The 19,786-nt window shown below is 48.8% G+C and overlaps 1 long non-coding RNA gene across 1 annotated transcript; it reads right to left on the reverse strand.

The window, feature by feature from the left end:
- Positions 1-345: 345 nt before the first annotated feature.
- LOC126542003 (uncharacterized) lies at positions 346-15,341 on the reverse strand. The gene is made up of 5 exons (XR_008614838.2): positions 15,147-15,341; positions 14,870-15,069; positions 11,020-11,169; positions 10,744-10,943; positions 346-10,665 (listed from the first exon to the last, which is right to left on the reverse strand). It is a non-coding gene; the product is annotated as an uncharacterized lncRNA (long non-coding RNA).
- Positions 15,342-19,786: the final 4,445 nt, after the last annotated feature.

Consider the following 19,786-nt stretch of genomic DNA (forward strand, 5'->3'; position numbering starts at 1 on the left):
GTGACGGGTTAACTGCTTCAGACAGCTATAGTGACACGGGTTTTGCCGTTCATTAAAGGCATACGCGTTACCAACGTTTCGATTTCTATCACTTGCGCCACATTACACTTTTTTTTAAATTCCGCATGTTAGTACCCTGAAACGCCAGCATCCTGTCTTTGGTAGCAACGCAACGGAAAGGTGGATAACGAAGAGATTTCATGGAAAGCCAGTCTTCCTATACTCCGAATGGCCCCAGTGATGCTCCCATTCAGTCGGTGTAGCTCGACCAGTTGCAGACAGCGGATGTGCCATCACAGTTGGCTGGCACGGCACAGTCTTTGCACTACATGGAGTTAGACGGGCAACAAGAATAAGAAGTTTTATTTAGACAGATGATTTGGGCAAGGTGCAGTTTAATGCAATGCATGCTCAGTACAACCAGCACAAAACATAACTGTTGAATAAACGAAATTAAAAGCGATCGAATGCTACTTGACTGGACGCATCCCAGATGCTGCAAACAGGAGCATATACAGTACATTAACATACAAACATTTGCGCATTTGTACAGGAATACATGCCAAATACGTACATACCGAAATTTACACAGCACAGATAATTTCTCAGCTTCATGATATTTCGACGTATAAAAATGTAAAACGGCAGTTTTCCTAGATCAATAAAGCGAAATAACAGCATCATTCAAGGCGCAGTAACAGACTTCTTTAAATACAGTAAAGTTCAAATAGCTTCAAGCTGTAAAAATTATCTGTAATGGGTAAGCGTTGTAAAGCACCTTTCCAGGGAGATGGAAAAAAAAAACGCTTTCGGCAGTTTTCAGTAAACGAGAAAGCGTGCAAGTAATTGAACTTTCCCAGTTGGATTCGAAACTCACAGAAGGGACTACACATTTCTAGAAGACGATCTATATATACCACGTCACATGCTCTAATATGAACTCAATGTTTAGTTACTTCGTGCATCGCTGTCGTATTGTGAACTATTGAGTGCTGTGCGGGTGTGTTGTTTTTTCTTTGCGTCCACGTACGAGTTGCGCTAGACAAAAAAAGCCTCTAAGATGACACATACCAACAAAAATTACGAGGTTTTACGTGCGAAAACCACGATCTGATGATGCACGCCGCAGTGGGAGACTCCGGAAGTTTGGACAATCTAAACCGCAGTACACGGGTGTTTCCGTACTTCGAACCCATCGAAATGCGGCCGCCGTGGCCGGGATTCGATAGCGCGACCTCGCGCTTAGCAGCCAAACATCATAGCCACTAAGCAACCATGGCGGATGCATATCAAGTCAAAATCTCCACACTGGTCATATGGTAAACTGATTGTGAGTATTGTGTGGCGCAATTGCAGGACTGTCGTGTAACTGAAGATGGAAAATAAAAAGACTATACAGTAAGGCTCCATTGCGCTGTGTGTATGTTCGGGGTTAAGAAAAATGCATTCGACTGAGCACAATAGCGCATGCGTGGCTGCTTGACTTTTTCATCACAGCGGATGAAAACAGCGAAAAAAAGGCAGAGTAATGCGGCACACGTAACCATTTACAAAGGACAGGGCAAATTTTTTTATTTGGTTATCGAGCAACGCAGAGGTAAGGTTATTAGAGGTTGAGAACAATGAAAGTAATTCGTAATAAATCAAGTGTGCACCCTTATATCAAGATCAGGACAATAGCGGTAGTATGCGCAAATTCAAACACTGTTCAAAGCAAACGCATTCAGATGCATTCGAAGATCAATGGAAAGACTAACAGCTTACATAAAAAAAATTACGGGGAAAACACTGGTAAACTCAATTCGCTTCAACACAGAAAATGCAAGTAAAGCGGACATTTTCTTTTGAAGATTTTTTTGAGCGTGCTGGTGCACGTCACTTGTCTAGACGTGTTTACACACGACTTGGCATAAGGGGAGTACATGTGGCCACTTCGAAGCCGCTGTGACAATGGCTCACACTGTGCACTTTAATCACGAAATTACACAAATGTGTGTAATATGAAATACAGTCAACAGTCAACGACGTCACAGTCGGGTGAAAGGCGCCATGGCGCTTCAGTATTCCTACCGATCTTGCAGAGCAGGTGATAGTTGACACACAAATATCAAACCAAGGCGCTGTATACGCGGTGAACAAGCGACGACAGCGGGTAGCCCTGTCCGATAAACAAACGACAGGTAATACATAAATTGGGCCATCTAGATCCATAAAAGCATTTGATAAGTCAAGCACACCAAAAAAATTAGAAGCAGTGAGCCCGGTGACACCACCAACCACTCTTAAAGATGGACGTCATTATCATGTGCTAATCAGGAAATCTTTTGGCGAGAATAACCACCCTCCCCTTTCCCATTCTTTGACATTGCGTCCTTTTGTAGCGGCATGTTGATCTTCTCGAGTCAGCGATGAGCGACGTGGAAGAACCGAGAACGTGTGAAGACCTCGTTTCTGGCATGAGAAAGACGCCTGAATAAATCCGCTGAATTCTGAAACGAGTACCGAGATCAACCCAAGGACCAAAGCGAAAGAAACCAGCGGTTCGACCAATCCAAAAGCGGACGTGTATAGACAATAGTAAACCATAAAACCAGAAACCTTAATTGCAGCTTGCAATTACTGCGGATCGCCCCCTCGCAACGTCTGACTGTCCGCAGCATTCGACTCATCTCAAGAAACGCCATTCAGACAGACCACGCACACCGACGTGAGTTTATTCTTCACGCAAGTACTATTCCTGAAACTTTCAAGGCGATGGCCGTGCTCAGCTAAGCCTACCCAGGATTGCCGATCCCGCTGCCCGGGGCCACGCGCCTCGTGCCTCGAGATCTACGTGCACGCCGGGCCGCCCGACAACGGCTTTTTAGTGTTTTTTTCTCTTCAAACGTAGCCGCAACCAAGCGTTATGGAAGTCGACCGAACGAGCTCCATAGCAGGAATAAGAAATAATGAAGCAGAGATGAACGACACGGAGCCGACGTTCGACAGCAACAGCGGAAAAACACTATGCAAGACCGGACCGTGGGTGATGCTACAAGCGCGACATCAGAAGAAAGAATTCATTGCAACGTCGAATACGCAGAAGGAGTTCTCACACGAACAGAGCAAGGGCAGAACACGAATGATGGAAAACGGCAACAAGCTCCTCAAAAGCCATGGGCCCAAACCAACGCAAGCAAGCCACGTCCTCGCTGGCCAACGACTCCACCGCTACCAGAAAACCATTACAAGATTGTGTGCAGACCTAAAGCCGGTGTGAAAGTATCAAACTGGAAAGGCGGAGTGATAGCAAGAGGATTAGCCCAAGCATGCGGAGTCACACCCCAGGAGCTCTACGCTAAAGTGATCATACAGACACAGTGGCAACAAAAATTCTGGCAAGTACCGAAGGACTGCGCACTTAAACTAGCGGAAATAGCAAGTGTCGAAATAGGACACCAACATACGAAGTCACACCGTACCTCAAGCCAATTCCGAGCATTGTACGTGGCGTTGTTCACGGAAGGCACCACCGACGAGCAGCTAGTAGATCTACTAGCAACGACCAACAATTGCAAAATCCTCTACGCTAGAATGCTTGGAAGATCGACGTCGGCAGTGATCGCCTTCGAAGGCCCGCATGTGCCGTTCTAGGTTAAAGTTGGATGTACGCTCACCCGCTGCAGACCCTACAGAAAGTCAGTCCAGTACTGCAGATCTTGCGGGGAGATAGGACACATACAAGACGTCTGCCCTAATCCAAACGACGAACTATGTGACAACTGCGGAGAACACAACGCTGATCCAAACAACCACCAATGCGAGCCGAAATGTAAGCTCTGCGGAATGCCCCATGAAACGGCGAGTAGAGACTGGCGAAGAAAGCTGAAACCGGCCCCGCTACCGTTAAGACTCGGGGAGCGGTCTAGATCGAGAAAGAAGATTCTGGAACCAGGCCAGCGTAGTAACTACCAACGACAACGAGCACATGATGACCGTGTCACTATCGACACAGTCACCGAATGAGACCGAAGAGAAGATCGAGATCCAAGTCGGGATCGAGATCGAGGGAAAGAACAGGGCATACCGCGGATATCGGCAACGGGCGTGGAACACGAACCCAGCGCAAGGTAAACTGGGCCAGCGTCATCACAGGGCCCAATCATACGTCGAGGGAAAATGGCGTTCAAACCACAATACACTCGAGGTACGAGGACACGATAATGATTCTCCGAAGACAGAACGATGAATTGAAGCGAGAGCTAGAACAGCAAAAGAAGACGCAAGAGAAGGAAGCTAGCACTGAAAAACAGCTCGAATACCTCATGCGAGAAATAGAACTACGGAGAGAAAATGGCCAGCAATCGCAAACACCACTACCGCGACCTTCATCCCTACCACCACCATCCTCAGCAACACAACCAAAGCCAGCAACACTGTCGAACCAAGCGGTGATAACCCAGAACGACCTCAAGACACTTGAAGACCGCATCAACGCCAGAGTGACCGCCATGATGGAAACCACAATGTCCACGGTAACACAGGTTACGCAAAACTCTGTAACCCAGATGATACAGACTGGTTACCAATCTCAAGAGCGAAATGGACAACCCCCTACAAACAAAATGATTCAATCGGGAAAGTTTTAGTCAACGCATCCACATGCTAGAAGAAAGATGATACTCGCAAGAAGCCCAAGTACCCTGCGAGAGAAGCCAAGATCATGCAGACCCTAAGCGAGCAAGATGGCGAGGCTAACTAAGGAGAAAGATGACTACAAGCACTGCAAAAACATGGCGCATACTCGAGGCACTCCTAGATCCGGCAAAATCAAAGACCGAAAACAACAGTCATATACCGACTGGTGCACCAGTACGAGGGAACAAGTGGGAACTATTGGACAAAGTACGCAAGAAGTGCTACGGCAACGGCGACCCAGCAGCCTACACGGAGCGCTACAAAGGAGAAGAAAATGGAAGGCTGGATAGACCCATCACCCGGGAAGAGGTGTACGCGGCGATAAGAAGCGCAACAAAACACAGCCACAGGTGCGGACAAGATCAAAAACGCGCTCATCCGCAACCTCTGAGACAAGCTAGTCGAAAAGCTAACCGAATACCTCAATGGACACTGGCAAGCGGGAACAGTACCAGAAGAATGGAAACACGCGGAAGTCATGATCCCGAAACCAGGCAAGAAACTTCAAGTGGAAAACCTCAGACCAATCTCCCTTACATCATGCCTAGGCAAGATCTATGAGAGAGTGGTTACGAGGAGGCTACATAATCATATGGAAGAAAACGAGCTGTACCCCCACAGCATGTTTGGTTTCAGAGCCAGGCTCTCGACCCAAGATGTACTCCTGCAAATCAGAGAAGAGGTACTGAGCAATTTCCCGCTCAACGGAGAGCACGTCATGGCATTGGGCGTCAAATGCGCCTTTGACAACGTAAGCCACGAAGCCATCCTGACAGGACTAGACAATCTAAATTGCAGCATGAAAATACACAGCTACCTCAAGGCATCTTTGTCCAACAGAACAGCAACAATCGGCCTGGGCGAGCCGAGATCCAAAAAGTTCAACACCCAAACAAAGGCACACCGCAGGGATCGGTCATCTCACCCATCCTGTTCAATGTTGCCATGATTGGACTGGCGCAACTAGACCAAATCGACGGCGTACGCCACGCCATGTACGCCGACGACATCACTGTATAGGTCACGAAAGGCTCACTCAGGGAAAAGGAGAGATTACAAGAAGCTGCGACATGCGTAGAGAAATATGTCAAGGCAAGAGGTCTAGCCTGCTCAATGGAGAAGTCCGAGCTCCTAAGAGTATGGCGAGGCAAGAATCGCACCGTCCCAGAGGAAGTAAACATGAAGTTGAACATCCACCTCGAGGGACAGCCAATCCCGGAGAAGACGCTCATCAGGATATTAGGAATGTGGATACAATCGAACCAACGATGTACCCACACCCTAACACTACTTAATATTGCAGCCAACCAAACGGCCCGCATGATAACGCGGGTCTCGCGGAAAAGACACGGCATGAAGGAAGCAGACACTCAAACTGGTCAGAAGCCTGGTGGTCAGTAGAGTGACGTACAGCCTCCCGTACTACCACTGTACGAAGCACGAAATGCAACAAGCGGACGCAATCCTGAGGAAAGCCCTCAAGACGGCACTCCACCTACCGCAGTCAACATCGACCGACAAACTCCTGGCCCTGGGGCTACACAACAGCCTCGAGGAGCTCCAAGAAGGGCAGATAATCGCGCAAATGCAAAGACTAAAGCTATCGGCAACGGGCAGAAGACTCCTGAGCAGATACGGCGGTGAAGCTACCATAAAGAAGACAAAGCACGGAGACGATACCGGACGAATACCGAAACACAATCAAAGTAGCACCGATACCCAGCAATATGGACCCGAACCTACACATGGCACGAAGACAAGCAAGAGCAGAGTATGTACAAAGAACACTGGCAACAAGACACGACACAGTGTACGTAGACGCCGCTACCTACACTGAGGACAGAAACCACAAGAAAAGCAAAGTCGCAACGGTGATCAACTCGGACCTAAATGAAATCACCAGCGCATCAATTCTGAACTATACGGTAGTTGAGGCCGAAGAGGCAGCCGTGGCTCTAGCGGCAGCGGAGGGCTACCGATCCAACAGGTCCTTAACCATACTCACAGACTCACAAGCAGCATTCCGCAACTACCTAAACGGCAGAATCAGCCACAGCGCGCTCCGCATCCTCCGCTCAAGTGGCAAAACCGCGAACAACCAGGCCAAACACACGATAGTTTGGGCGCCGGGACATACCGACATTACGGGAAATCAGGAGGCGGATAGGATAGCTCGAGGGCACGCAACAAACCGAGCATCCAACAATCCCGACCTCACTGAGGAACCCGAGCCCGTAGCCCAAAGCTATTCACAGATGCTAAACTACTACAGAGGGATCAGACGAAAATACCCGCCCCCTCACCAACTAAATAGAGAAGACGCCGTAGCATGGCGACAGCTACAAACGGGAACATTCCCGTGCCTAAACATGTTAAGCAAAATCTACCCCACGCAGTACGAGAGCAAGTGCCCATGGTGTGGAGACAAACCAACCCTATACCATACCACATGGGCTTGCCAGAAAACAGACGGGCTAACCATAATAAAAAACCCGAGTGCGGAACAGTCACCCCAGTGGTCGACCCCCACTTACTCCACCTGTGGGAGGCGCGGAGGGGACTCACGAAACGCTAGCTAGTAACAAATGCAACCGGAAACTCAAAATTCGAATCTAAGCTGATCAAGGAAACGCAATAGTACTCTGAACTTGAACAGAACTGACGCGAAACATGCAACAAGCTTCAAGGGACCTTAAGCAGCAAGTGCACATGGGTGGTACTCAAGACACTATCGAAGGAGAACAAGAACGCCGCAAAACAGGAAGTGCAGAGACTTATACACAACCACCCGGGGAACGAGAAAGACAAAGAAGTGGAGAAGTTCCTCGGTACACAGCGTAACATAACTGTAGATTCGCACTTTGACGAGTATCGAGGCAACCCAAATATAGAAGTGGATCGGCCCTTCACAGAAGCAGAAATCGAGAGGGCCTTGAGCAAGCTCACCCGCAACACGGCGCCGGGGTACGACAGAATAAACGACAAGACACTCCGGAACCTTGACGGACCCTCTGTAGGCACTCTTAAAATACATCGAGTGCTGGGAACAGTAAAGTACCACCGGAATGGAAACATGCCGAGGTAACCATGATACCTAAACCCAACAAACCCACCAGCGTGCAGAACCTTCAACCTATATCCCTCACGTCGTGTGCTGGAAAACTGAGCACATGGTGCACAACCGCATGATCGAACAACTCTAAGACAACGGACACGTCCCGAACACCATGTTCGGATTTAGAGCTCACCTGTCCACGCAAGACGTTACTGCAGATCAAAGAAAAAGTCTTCGACAAACTGGACACGCACAGCAAAAGAGCCATCCTCGCACTTGACGTGAAAGGGGCTTTCGACAACGCCTCACACGAAGCCATGCTGCAACACCTCAACGTTTATAACTGCGGTAGAAATATATATATAATTACATCAAAGCTTTTCTGAAAGAACGGACAGCCACAGTGGGGATAGACAACTTACGCTCTGAGAAATTCGACATACTGCGAAAGGGAACGCCACAAGGCTCCGTCATTTCGCCGATGCTATTCAATCTAGCGATGAGCTCGCTACCCAAACAAGCAAATAGAAGGGATTGGTCACGCAATATATGCTGACGACCTCACCATCTGGACTACGGGAGGGTCGACAGGTAGACAGCAAGACGCTCTGCAAGAAGCTGTTGACACAACGGAGAGGTACCTGGAAGCATGTGGACTGACGTGCGCCCCAGAAAAGTCAGCTCTTGGTACTAAGAAAGCGCACAAGAGGCCGACAACCGCAGCATATACCAGACCCGGAAGTAAAGGTGGGAGGCATGATTCTGCAGGTAACGAGGCTCCCCATCCTCGGGCTCCCGATTCAAAAGGACGGGGTCGGGGCAGCAGAGTTGGAAAAAAATTCAGAGAACAATGCAACAAACAACCCACCTTATCAAAAGAGTGACGAGCAAAAGGCACGGCCTCAAGGAGGAAGACTGCACGAGGATAATACAAGCGCTGCTCACGAGCATCGTCACCTACGGGACCCCATACGTTGACATGAAGAACAGTGAACGAGACAAAGTAAACGCCCTCATCAGAAAATCCTACAAAATTGCGTTGGGCCTGTCCCCTTCCACATCCAGTGAAACTACTCAAAATGGGAGTTCACAACACGTGGGAAGAGCTCGTGGAAGCGCACAACGTCAACCAACTGGAGAGACTAAAGCTAACAAAAACGGGAAGAGCCCTGCTCCAAGATCTGGGCTACTAAGTCGAGGATGAGAGGCACCTACCTCAGCTTATCCCACACGAGATCAGGGACAAGTTACAGATAAGTACCATTCCCAGAAACATTCATCCCGAATACGACAAGGAAAGGAGACAGGCGAGAATACAGCGCTCAAGCACATACTGGAACGCACAAACAGCACAAAGAAAATGTGAGATACACGGACGCAGCTGCGTACAGAACAAACGACCGATTTGCAATCTGCGTGGTCGATGAAAAGGGGCGAACTTACAGCCACATCCATACGTGCCAAGGACGCGAGCACAGCGGAGGAGCTGGGCATAGCGCTGGCCCTCGCAACGTGCAAGACCCTGGTTACCGTGGTGACGGACTCGCAAGAAGCATACAGGAGGTATGTGAACGGAAGGATCGGAAAGGCAGCACTTCATGTCTTGACCAACACCGAGATAGAAACAGCACAAATCCTCTGGACGCCGGGACACTAGTCTTTCGCGGGGTACCAGGCGGCGCACGCCGCGGCTCGAGATCATGCACGCCGAGCCATCTCCGACACGCAGAGAACACGGACCAACGACTGCGACGAGGATGATGAACGGATGTCCAAGAAGTACTCGGACATCCTGGCGCACTACAGGAAGCAGAGGCGTCGCTACCCACCCGCGCATAAGACGATGAGTAGGGAGCAAGCGGTAACCTGGAGAAGACTCCAGGCTGGAACCTACCCGCATGGAACACTGCTGCACGCCATGTATCCGGGCACCTACGGGCGAGACTGCAAGTTCTGCCCGCCGGACACGCCCAACACCTTGCGCCATATGGTGCTGGAGTGCAGAAATAACCGCGAAGTACCACCGTCATCATCATCACCAGGCGATAACATGCAGGAAGAAGCGGATATAGAGAAAGAATCGGAAGACCTGTGGGAGGCTCTGCTGGTGACGCAAGACCCTGACAGCCAGCGACGGTTGGTGAACAGGGCTCGGGCGGCGGCAGCGAGACATGGCTACCTGGACTGAGGAGGCCACCCACCTTTGGGCTCAAGAAACCTGGTCTAACAAAGTTTTTCTCTCTCTCAACAGGAATGAACTGGGAAAAGTGAAGCAACTGTGACGCTGGAAATTCTACCAAAATATAAAAATTCGAAGTGCACCAGTTAGCAGCGGAGCCCATATCATACATTCTCGATCGAAAAAAAAAAAAAAGCACAGAGTAGGTAACATGCACACGCACACACACACACTACTACAAAAGTGCACAATGTCAATGAACGTCCATTACTCTCGCCACCAAAAATTTACAGATTGGCTCATGAAAACGTTGACAGTCATTAAGGACTGAGTGGTGTCCACGTAAGCAAACCTTTTTACTGATCTGCTTCGTATTAACCCGATTTCTAGAAGCGCCATCCATGCGCTGAGCAACGTACCACTTTTTCAAAGCAGAAAGGCTTGCCACACTAAACTTGTTAAATATGCCTGCGGAAAAGGGCAACAGCGAACTGTAGGAGCACATCGGATAGACGGTCGCGGGATGGTGACTACACGCAGTCCTTCAGAGCATGAACACGCCGTCGACACCGTGCAGGACACCGCCAAGACAGGCGTGCGACGCGTTCACGAGTTCATGAGGAAGCTTGTTGTAGAGAGCACGTGGCAGGACGATCGGGCTGAAGATGGTTGCTCGTGAGGCAAGGCCAGGCATGTTCTTGTATATGGGCGTGCTGGAACATTTGCGCCGCAAGCGACAGCCAACACTGGGAACCTGAAACGACACACGCCCTATTTTTTGGTCATTCGAAAACACGCAGGTTCAGTACAGTCGTGTGTACGCGATATTTACCAAAATTAAGTGCAAGGGTGCCAGGCTAAGTTTAGTCTGCCAGCAGGACGCCGTCGGCGAGAGAACGTAGAAGCAATAGCAGTCGCACGTGGAACGGTGATGCTCGTGCCGGAAGTAATCCCTTTTGGAGAGCAGACCGGAGAGTCTACGTGCAGGAGCGTGCTAGGAACCCACCGCAATCTAAAACAGGAGTGCAGAACCTGTAACGACACGGTGCTTATTTGTTGAACACAGGAGGACAAGTCGTAATACGAGTCTCGTGTAAACGACACTTACCAGTAGTAGTGCAGGGCGAGGAGACAAGTCCAGTCTACCAGCAAGACGCCACTGGCGAGGGAATGTAGAAGCAGTAGCAGCCGCTCCTGGAACAGGCGATTCCTGTGGCCGAAGTACCCTTTTGGAGCGCAGACCGTAGAGTCGTGCAACCTGTAACGACACCGTGCTTATTTGTTAATAATAATATATGGGGTTTTACGTGCCAAAACCACTTTGATTATGAGGCACGCCGTAGTGGGGGACTCCGGAAATTTTGACCACCTGGGGTTCTTTAACGTGCACCTAAATCTAAGTACACGGGTGTTTTCGCATTTCGCCCCCATCGAAATGCGGTGCTGATTTGTTAAACACTGGAGGAGGTAGGGGACACAATGGGCTGTCCCGTGTGGCCTAGCGATCTGGACATTGTTCACCGCATTCCCACCAGATCTAATGACAAGAAGAATATCATCGCTCGTTTACATTCGAGAACGAAGAAAACCGACTTTGTTAGTAAAGCGCGTAAAGCCAAACTGTCCCATGAACATTGGATTTTCCGGTTCTTCCAACGCTCCCGTTTTTCTAAATGAGCATATATGACCCCATCTAACAAGGCTCTCTTTTCCAAGGCGCAAACATTGAAGAAATAAAGAAACTGTTCCTTTGGGCGGGCAACTGCCAAATTAAGGCTAGGAAGACTACTAACAGCAAATTTCTCCATATTCGTGACGAATCCGACCCATGCATCCAAATTAGACTAGGCATAATTGTTCAACCAACTGACAATAAACATGGCTTGCATACTGAAATGCAATCAATTCTTAGACGGATTTCATTCTATCATTCATTTTAACGTTAGGAGTGTTCATAAACACTTCGACGCTATTGATAATTTCCTCGCATCGCTAACTAGTCCGTTCTCACTAATTGCCATTCTGAAACCTGGTTATCTGACGATGACAAAAATTGTATTGCTTCCCTAACTACAAAGTGGAATACAGCAACCGACTGGCGACTAATCGCGGTGGTGCTGCCATATATGTTTCTTCTAATACTGCTTATAGAAGAAGACATTATCTATCGTTAACGGTTACCAAGTGCGAATCGGTTTGGATTTAATTCAGTAACTGCTTTCTTGCTGAAGATAGGAAGAATTTCATATTTGGTTGCATTTACCGTTCTGCCTCATCGTCAGTCAATGAATTCTGTAACAATGTCCATCTTATTTTACATACTGTACGACTAGAAAACAAAAATGTTCTAATAGACTATATAAACATTAATTTACTCGAAACATCACCTACTTGTATAACCACACTAGTTTATTTCATAGCTACGAACGTGATTGCTTAATGTTCCCACACGCGAAGTGGTTGATGGTACAGGCACACTTATTGATCATGCATTTTCTAACCTGATTCATTCACCAGAGGCAAAAGTTTTCCACATCGACATCAGTGATCATTACCCCCCCCTGCTTTTACATTTCAATTCTAATGTGCGACCTTGCCCACTTTCACACACTAAAGATGTTCTTGACAAAGATAGCTTCATAAATACTGTTGCTAATACAAATTATTCTTAAATTATATCACTAAACGACCTGCAGAAAGCCTTTTCATAATTTTTTTCACTGATTATCTCGTACTTCCGGAAGTGCACCTCGAAAAATAAATGCAAAAATAATGTCATTTTCTCAGAATTCATGCCTCTCACAGCAGTTACTAGAAATGAGCAAATGGGATAATTTATATAGGAAAACTAAAAGGCAATTAACATGAACCTAAGTGCCCGATAAGAAAGCTTCTGTAACACTTAACTGCAAAATAAAACCAACTAAACTATTGTATTTCCAGCAAATTTTACAGGCGGCTAATAACACTAAATAGGAATGGGAGATTGTCAACTCCTTTTTAAATAGACACAACTAAACCAGCTACCCAGAATTTCAAAGGATGGAGTAGAGCTCGATTCCCCTGCTGAAATAGCCGAGGCTTTTAGCAGTTTCCTAATAATCCACCTACTCCTGCACAGATGATCAACATGAACTGTCTACCGCCATTACTGTTATAAATAACCTAAAAGTGACAAGCCCTGGAATTGATGAGGTCCTTCCTGCTAACATTAATTGCGCACCTAATTTCAGACCTACTTTGATTTATTGTTCAAGACTGGTTTCTTTAATTCTGAACTGAAGTGCGGCAATGTTATCGCAGTCTTTAAAAAGGGCGATAGCTTATTGCACAACTACAAATCTATTAGCAATCTGCCGTTCTTTGGGATAGCTCTTGAGAAACTAATTGAAATTCGGCTAACGAAATATCTAAATTTAATATCTTCTCTGCATGCCAGTTCGGTCTTCGCCATGGGTATTCCACAGAGCTGGCACTTGTTCATCTTACGGACCAACTAAAAAAATTTATCGACGAGGGATTTCTCGCCGCCGCAGTTTTTATCGATCTAACGCAAGCATTTGATAGCGTAAATCGTAATACCCTATTCTAAGCTCGAAGCAATCGGTATTTGCGGTCGCGCCCTTTCGCTACTAAAAAGCTACTTATATAACCGGGTTCAAGTTGTTTGTGTTTCCAGTGCTTATTCTCGACACGCAGCGAACTATACACCGGTGTGCCTCAGGGCTCCATCCTGGGGCCACTTCTGTTTATAGTTTATTTTAATGATTTACCTAATTGTCTTTCTTCGAAAAAATGTAATTTGTACGCTGATGATACCACAATATTCACTTTTCATAAAGATGTCATCTCGTTAATAAGCTCTCGTAATAAGCTGACTTGGAAAACATTTTAAGTTGGTGTAATGTTAACACGTTATCTATTAACGCAACTAAGACTAAACTTGTATTCTCTTCACATCAGCGAAACAGCTTCCATTCCACTCATCAGTTTTGGTCCCCACTGCCTTCATCCAAGTTAATCTTTCCTTGGCATTCTACATGATTGTAATCTGAAATATCAAAATCATATTGCTCACAAAAGAAAATAGCTTACTGTATACGCACCTTAAAGCACGCGGTTACTTCACACGTACCACACTGCTCTCACTATACCACTTTCGTCCACTCATTACTTTTGCTATAATATGTTGGGGAACCACCTATAATATTCATATTGCATCTACGGACAGTTCAGAACCGAGCCATCATAATTACTTATAGTTCCCGCTTTTGTAATACCCCTTCCTTACTACATGAGAACAACATGCATACAATTTCTCGGCTCACTAAATACAATCTAGGTATGTTTTTCTACAGATTTCTACATAACGAGCTACCATCGATCACATTTTCACAATCTAACTTGACAATTCATAGTACCACCAGCTTCACGTTGAATAACAATTTTCTTTCACCAAGAATGCGCACCAACCACGGTAAACAAACCGTGGAATTTTTCCATATGGGTATGGAACACTTCCTCTCATTAGGAAAAGCACAACATTTTTACACCAATTCAAAAGGGAACTAATAATGTATTATTGACAGATTAACGAGAAAATTTACTGTCCCGATTTCTTTTGTCCGTTCCTTTTTGCTTTTTTTGTTTTTATTCTTGTAGATAAACAACGGGTATTTTCCATACTATTCTTGCTACCATAAGATGAGTTAAACCTTATTATTTGTAATCGATTCTGTATTTTTGCTGTTAATGTTCAGTTCCTGTTGCTAAATTGTATACATTATATGCTATTGTTGCTTTGAGATCTCAACTATCGTAACTGTTCTTGTACACAAGGTCCCGATACAGTCCGACTATGGGACCTGCTCCTGCATACTAAATACTCGTAATATAATCCAACTTGTAACAATTCTGATTGACAGCCGTAATACGAGTCCCGTGTAAACGACATTTACCAGTAGTAGTGCAGGGTGAGGAGGCAAGTCCAGTCTACCAGCAGGACGCCACTGGCGAGTTAACGTAGAAGTAGCCGAAGTCTCTCCTGGAAGAGGCGATGCTCTTGGCCGAAGTAATCTTTTGGAGCGCAGACCGTAGAGTCGTGCAAGAGCATGCTGGGTACGCTTGTGGACCGCAGTTGAAAACAGGAGTGCAGAACCTGTAACGACACAGTGCTTATTTGTTAAGCACTGGAGGACACAGCCGTAATACGAGTCCCGTGTAAACGACATTTACCAGTAGTAATGCAGGGTGAGGAGGCAAGTCCAGTCTACCAGCAGGACGCCACTGGCGAGGGAACGTAGAAGCAGCCCAAGACTCTCCTGGAACAGGCGATGCTCGTGGCCGAAGTAATCTTTTGGAGCGCAGACCGTAGAGACGTGCAAGGGCACGCTGGGTACGCTTGTTGACCGCAGTTGAAAACGGGAGTGCAGCACCTGTAACGACACAATGCTTATTTGTTAAGCACTGGAGGACACCGTCGTAATACGAGTCCCGTATAACCGACATTTACCAGTAGTAGTGCAGGGTGAGGCGGCAAGTCTAGTCTACCAGCAGGACGCCACTGGCGAGGGAACGTAGAAGCAGCCCAAGACTCTCCTGGAACAGGTGATGCTCGTGGCCGAAGTAATCTTTTGGAGCGCAGACCGTAGAGACGTGTAAGGGAACGCTGGGTACGCTTGTTGACCGCAGTTGAAAACGGGAGTGCAGCACCTGTAACGACACAGTGCTTATTTGTTAAGCACTGGAGGACACAGTCGTAATACGAGTCCCGTATAAACGACATTTACCAGTAGTAGTGCAGGGTGAGGAGGCAAGTCCAGTCTACCAGCAGGACGCCACTGGCGAGGGAACGTAGAAGCAGCCCAAGACTCCTGGAACAGGGATGCTCGTGGCCGAAGTAATCTTTTGGAGTGCAGACCGTAGAGACGTGCAAGGGCACGCTGGGTACGCTTGTTGACCGCAGTTGAAAACGGGAGTGCAGCACCTATAACGACACAGTGCTTATTTGTTAAGCACTGGAGGACACAGCCGTAATACGAGTCCCGTGTAAACGACATTTACCATCTAACGGTGTTTATTAGGCAGAGCTCGGAGCAGCGCTACGTCGACGGGCAGGGCAGTCACAGCTTCCAAGCACGAGAGCCGTTGCTGAGCAGGAGCGCTCGACCCACTACCGTTTAGAGCCAGTAGCGCTGAACCCACTAGTGTGTCTTCACACAATCACCCCCCGGGAGCGAGAAGGGAGCCGTCCGGCGACCTAACAGCTCGTCACGATGAGCGGGTCGTAGTAAGGCTTTAAACGGTCGACATGGACAATGTCTCGTCCACGGCGGCGCATGTCTGAAGATGGCTCAACTGGTTCGATGACATAGTTCAGAGGAGATGCGCGTTCGAGAACACGATAAGGGCCTTCATACTTAGGGACCAGTTTTGATGAGAGGCCAGGGGCAGTTAAAGGAACTGAGAGCCACACGAGCGCTCCCGGATCGAAGGTGACCGTGGCAGTGGCGTCACCGCGAGTGCTCCTCTGGCGCTCTTGATCAGCGGAAGTAAAGGCCCGTGCGAGGTCGCGGCACTCTTCTGCATGTCTGACCGTGGCAGAAATAGGCACGCACTCGGATGCATCCGGCCGGTACGGCAGAATGGTGGCAATGGTGTGCGAAGGGTCTCGACCATACAGCAAGAAATAGGTTGAAAATCCAGTGTTGCTCTGCGTAGCGTTATTACACGCGTAGGTGACGAATGGCAGAACGGCGTCCCAGTTCGTGTGGTCGGAGGCAACGTACATTGAAAGCATGTCGCCGAGCGTACGGTTGAAGCGTTCTGTGAGGCCATTCGTTTGAGGGTGGTACGCCGTAGTCGTACGATGAACAACGTGGCACTCTGAGAATCGCTTCAACTACTTCCGACAGAAAGACGCGTCCGCGATCGCTGAGCAGTTTTTGAGGTGGACCATGCCGCAGGATGAATCGGCGTAGCAGGAATGATGCAACATCGCGCGCTGTAGCTGCTGGGAGAGCGGCGGTTTCAGCGTATCGTGTAAGGTGATCTACTGCCACAATGGCCCAGTGGTTACCAGACGACGTCAGGGGAAGTGGCCCATACAAATCGATGCCAACGCGCCCGAACGGCCGGGTAGGGCAGGGTAGAGGCTGCAGACCAGCTGGCGAGTGGTGGGGTGAAGATTTTCGGCGCTGGCAGTCGGGGCATGAGCGAACGAACTTTTGAATGTAGTTGTACATTCCCCGCCAGTAGTAGCGTCGTCGGAGGCGCTGGTAGGTTTTGAAAAGTCCCGAGTGAGCACACTGGATCAGAGTGGAACGATGCGCAGATTTCAGAACGCAGGCTTCGAGGTACAAGTAATAACCACTGGCGGCCGTCAGAGGTGTAATTGCGTCGGTGAAGCAGGTCGTCTCGAATGGCGAAATGGCGAGCTTGACGGCGCAACGCACGAGTGGTTGGCTGCGATGACTGATCAGCAAGGCAGTCTATGATGGAGGCAATCCAGGGGTCCTTGCGCTGCTTAGAAGCGATGGTCCCAATGTCGACGGAAGAAACGTCAAGCTGGGATATTGCGCAGCAGGGATTGTCGACTGGCAAGGGAGAACGTGAGAGGGCGTCAGCATCAGCGTGCTGGCGTCCGTTCCGGTACAGTACGCGGATATCGCAATCCTGTAGGCGAAGCGCCCAGCGGGCGAGACGGCCTGAGGGATCCTTCAATGACGACAGCCAGCATAGTGCATGGTGGTCCGTGACGACATCAAATTGTAGACCATACAAATAGGGCCGGAACTTGGTAAGCGCCCAGATCGCCAGGCATTCTTTTTCCGTGACGGTGTAATTGGTCTCGGCTTTAGTAAGCATACGGCTTGCATATGCCACAACATTAAGAAAACCCTTTGCGCTGCGCTAGGACAGCGCCGAGGCCAACACCGCTGGCATCTGTGTACCTCAATAGGTGCCGTTTGGTCGTAGTGGCGCAAAATGGGAGGAGACGTCAGCAAACGACGGAGCTTAGCGAACGCCTCGTCGCACTCGGACGACCACGAATGGAGAGGTCCGTTGCTGCGAAGGAGCTTCGTCAGGGGCGATATGATGGCGGCGAAATTGCGAATGAAGCGCCTGAAGTAGGAACACAAACCTACAAAACTGCGCAGTTCTTTGACGGACGTCGGTTTAGGAAATTCAGCTACGGCACGAAGTTTGTCTGGATCGGGGAGGATTCCATCCTTCGGGACGACGTAACCTAGTATCGTGAGCTGCCACGCTGCAAATCGGCACTTCTTTAGGTTCAGTTGGAGGCCAGCGTTTGCTAAGCACGTCAAAACACGCCGTAGGCGTTGAAGGTGCGTGGTGAAGTCAGAGGCAAAAACAACAACAACGTCGTCGAGATAACATAAGCACGTGTGCCACTTCAAACCGCGGAGAACTGTAATGCGCCAGCAACCTTTGAACGCATGATGGACAAAGTCCAAACGACATGACGTTAAATTCGTATAAGCCGTCGGGTGTGACAAAGGCTGTCTTCGGCCTATCGACGTCAGCCATGGGTACTTGCCAATAGCCGGAGCGTAAATCTAGAGATGAAAAGAATTCTGCTCCGTGTAGGCTATCGATGGCGTCATCGATTCGCGGCAGCGGGTATACATCTTGGCGAGTGATCTTGTTCAGGCGCCGATAGTCTACACAGAACCGTACCGAGCCGTCTTTTTTCGTAACAAGGACGACAGGAGATGCCCATGGACTGTTCGAGGGTCGGATCACTTCGCGGCGAAGCATATCGTCCACTTGCTCATTAATCACACGACGTTCTGTGGCAGAGACGCGATATGGTCGTTGCCGCAATGGCGGTTGGGAACCAGTGTCAATATGGTGCGTGACAGCAGACGCCCGGCCAAGGGAAGGTTGCCCGACATCAAAAGAAGAACAAAATTGTAAGAGGCGCAGAAGCTGCGAACGCTGAGGTGGGGTGAGGCCATCGGCAATAGATGAATCGAACACACCTGTGGGCAAAGGGTCCGACGTAGAGAGAGAACCGAGCGTGTTGTAACTGGCGCAGGACGTGTCTTCGGGAACATCCGTACAGCGTCGATCACTTCCACGTGGCAAAGACATTCGCCTTGAAGCAGCATCACAGGTTATGGGAAGGGGTTACAGACAAAAATAGCTGTGGAGCCCTGTTTGACGTTCACAGTCGCAAAAGGCAGCAGCAGACCTTTTCGAGTATAAAAGTGGCCCGACGGAGAAAGTAGTGCGATGGCGTCAGAGAGGCTGCTGCACTGCATTGATGCAATCACTGACGAGTTGGCAGGAACGTTTGTGTCGTGCCTGACGAGTAGTTTGTTCGCAAAAGAAGCATTATCGGCAAGCGTCATATCTGAGATCGGCGACAGTTCTAGTTCGGCCCGTGCGCAATGAATGACGGCATCGTGGCGGGCGAGAAAGTCCCACCCCAGAATAACTTCGTGGGAGCACGAGGAAATCACAATTCGACGGCGTATACAACGTCCTCGATGAGAACACGAGCGGTGCACGCCGCAATCGGGTGAATACGCTGTGCGCCTGCTGTTCGGAGGGCGAGTCCAGCAATGGGCGTCGTAACCTTTCGAAGGAAGCGACAAAGCTTTGCGTCCATAACTGATACAGCGGCTCCGGTATCCACGAGGGCATATGTGCGCACACCGTCAACTAACACGTCTATCGCATTGGTCGGGCTACGTTGAGGACTTCCGCGTTCCGATGGGGTCGCAGTCCTTGCCTCATGGACTGCGACGATTAGTTTTTCTCATCCCGAGCTTCGGGCCGAGGCCGCATCGGTGATGGGGAGCGTCGGCGTGGAGAAGTTGAGCGGCGGATGTTGGCGGACCGGCGGA

Source organism: Dermacentor andersoni, chromosome 2, assembly GCF_023375885.2.
Source record: "Dermacentor andersoni chromosome 2, qqDerAnde1_hic_scaffold, whole genome shotgun sequence".
NCBI classification, from domain to species: Eukaryota; Metazoa; Arthropoda; class Arachnida; order Ixodida; family Ixodidae; genus Dermacentor; species Dermacentor andersoni.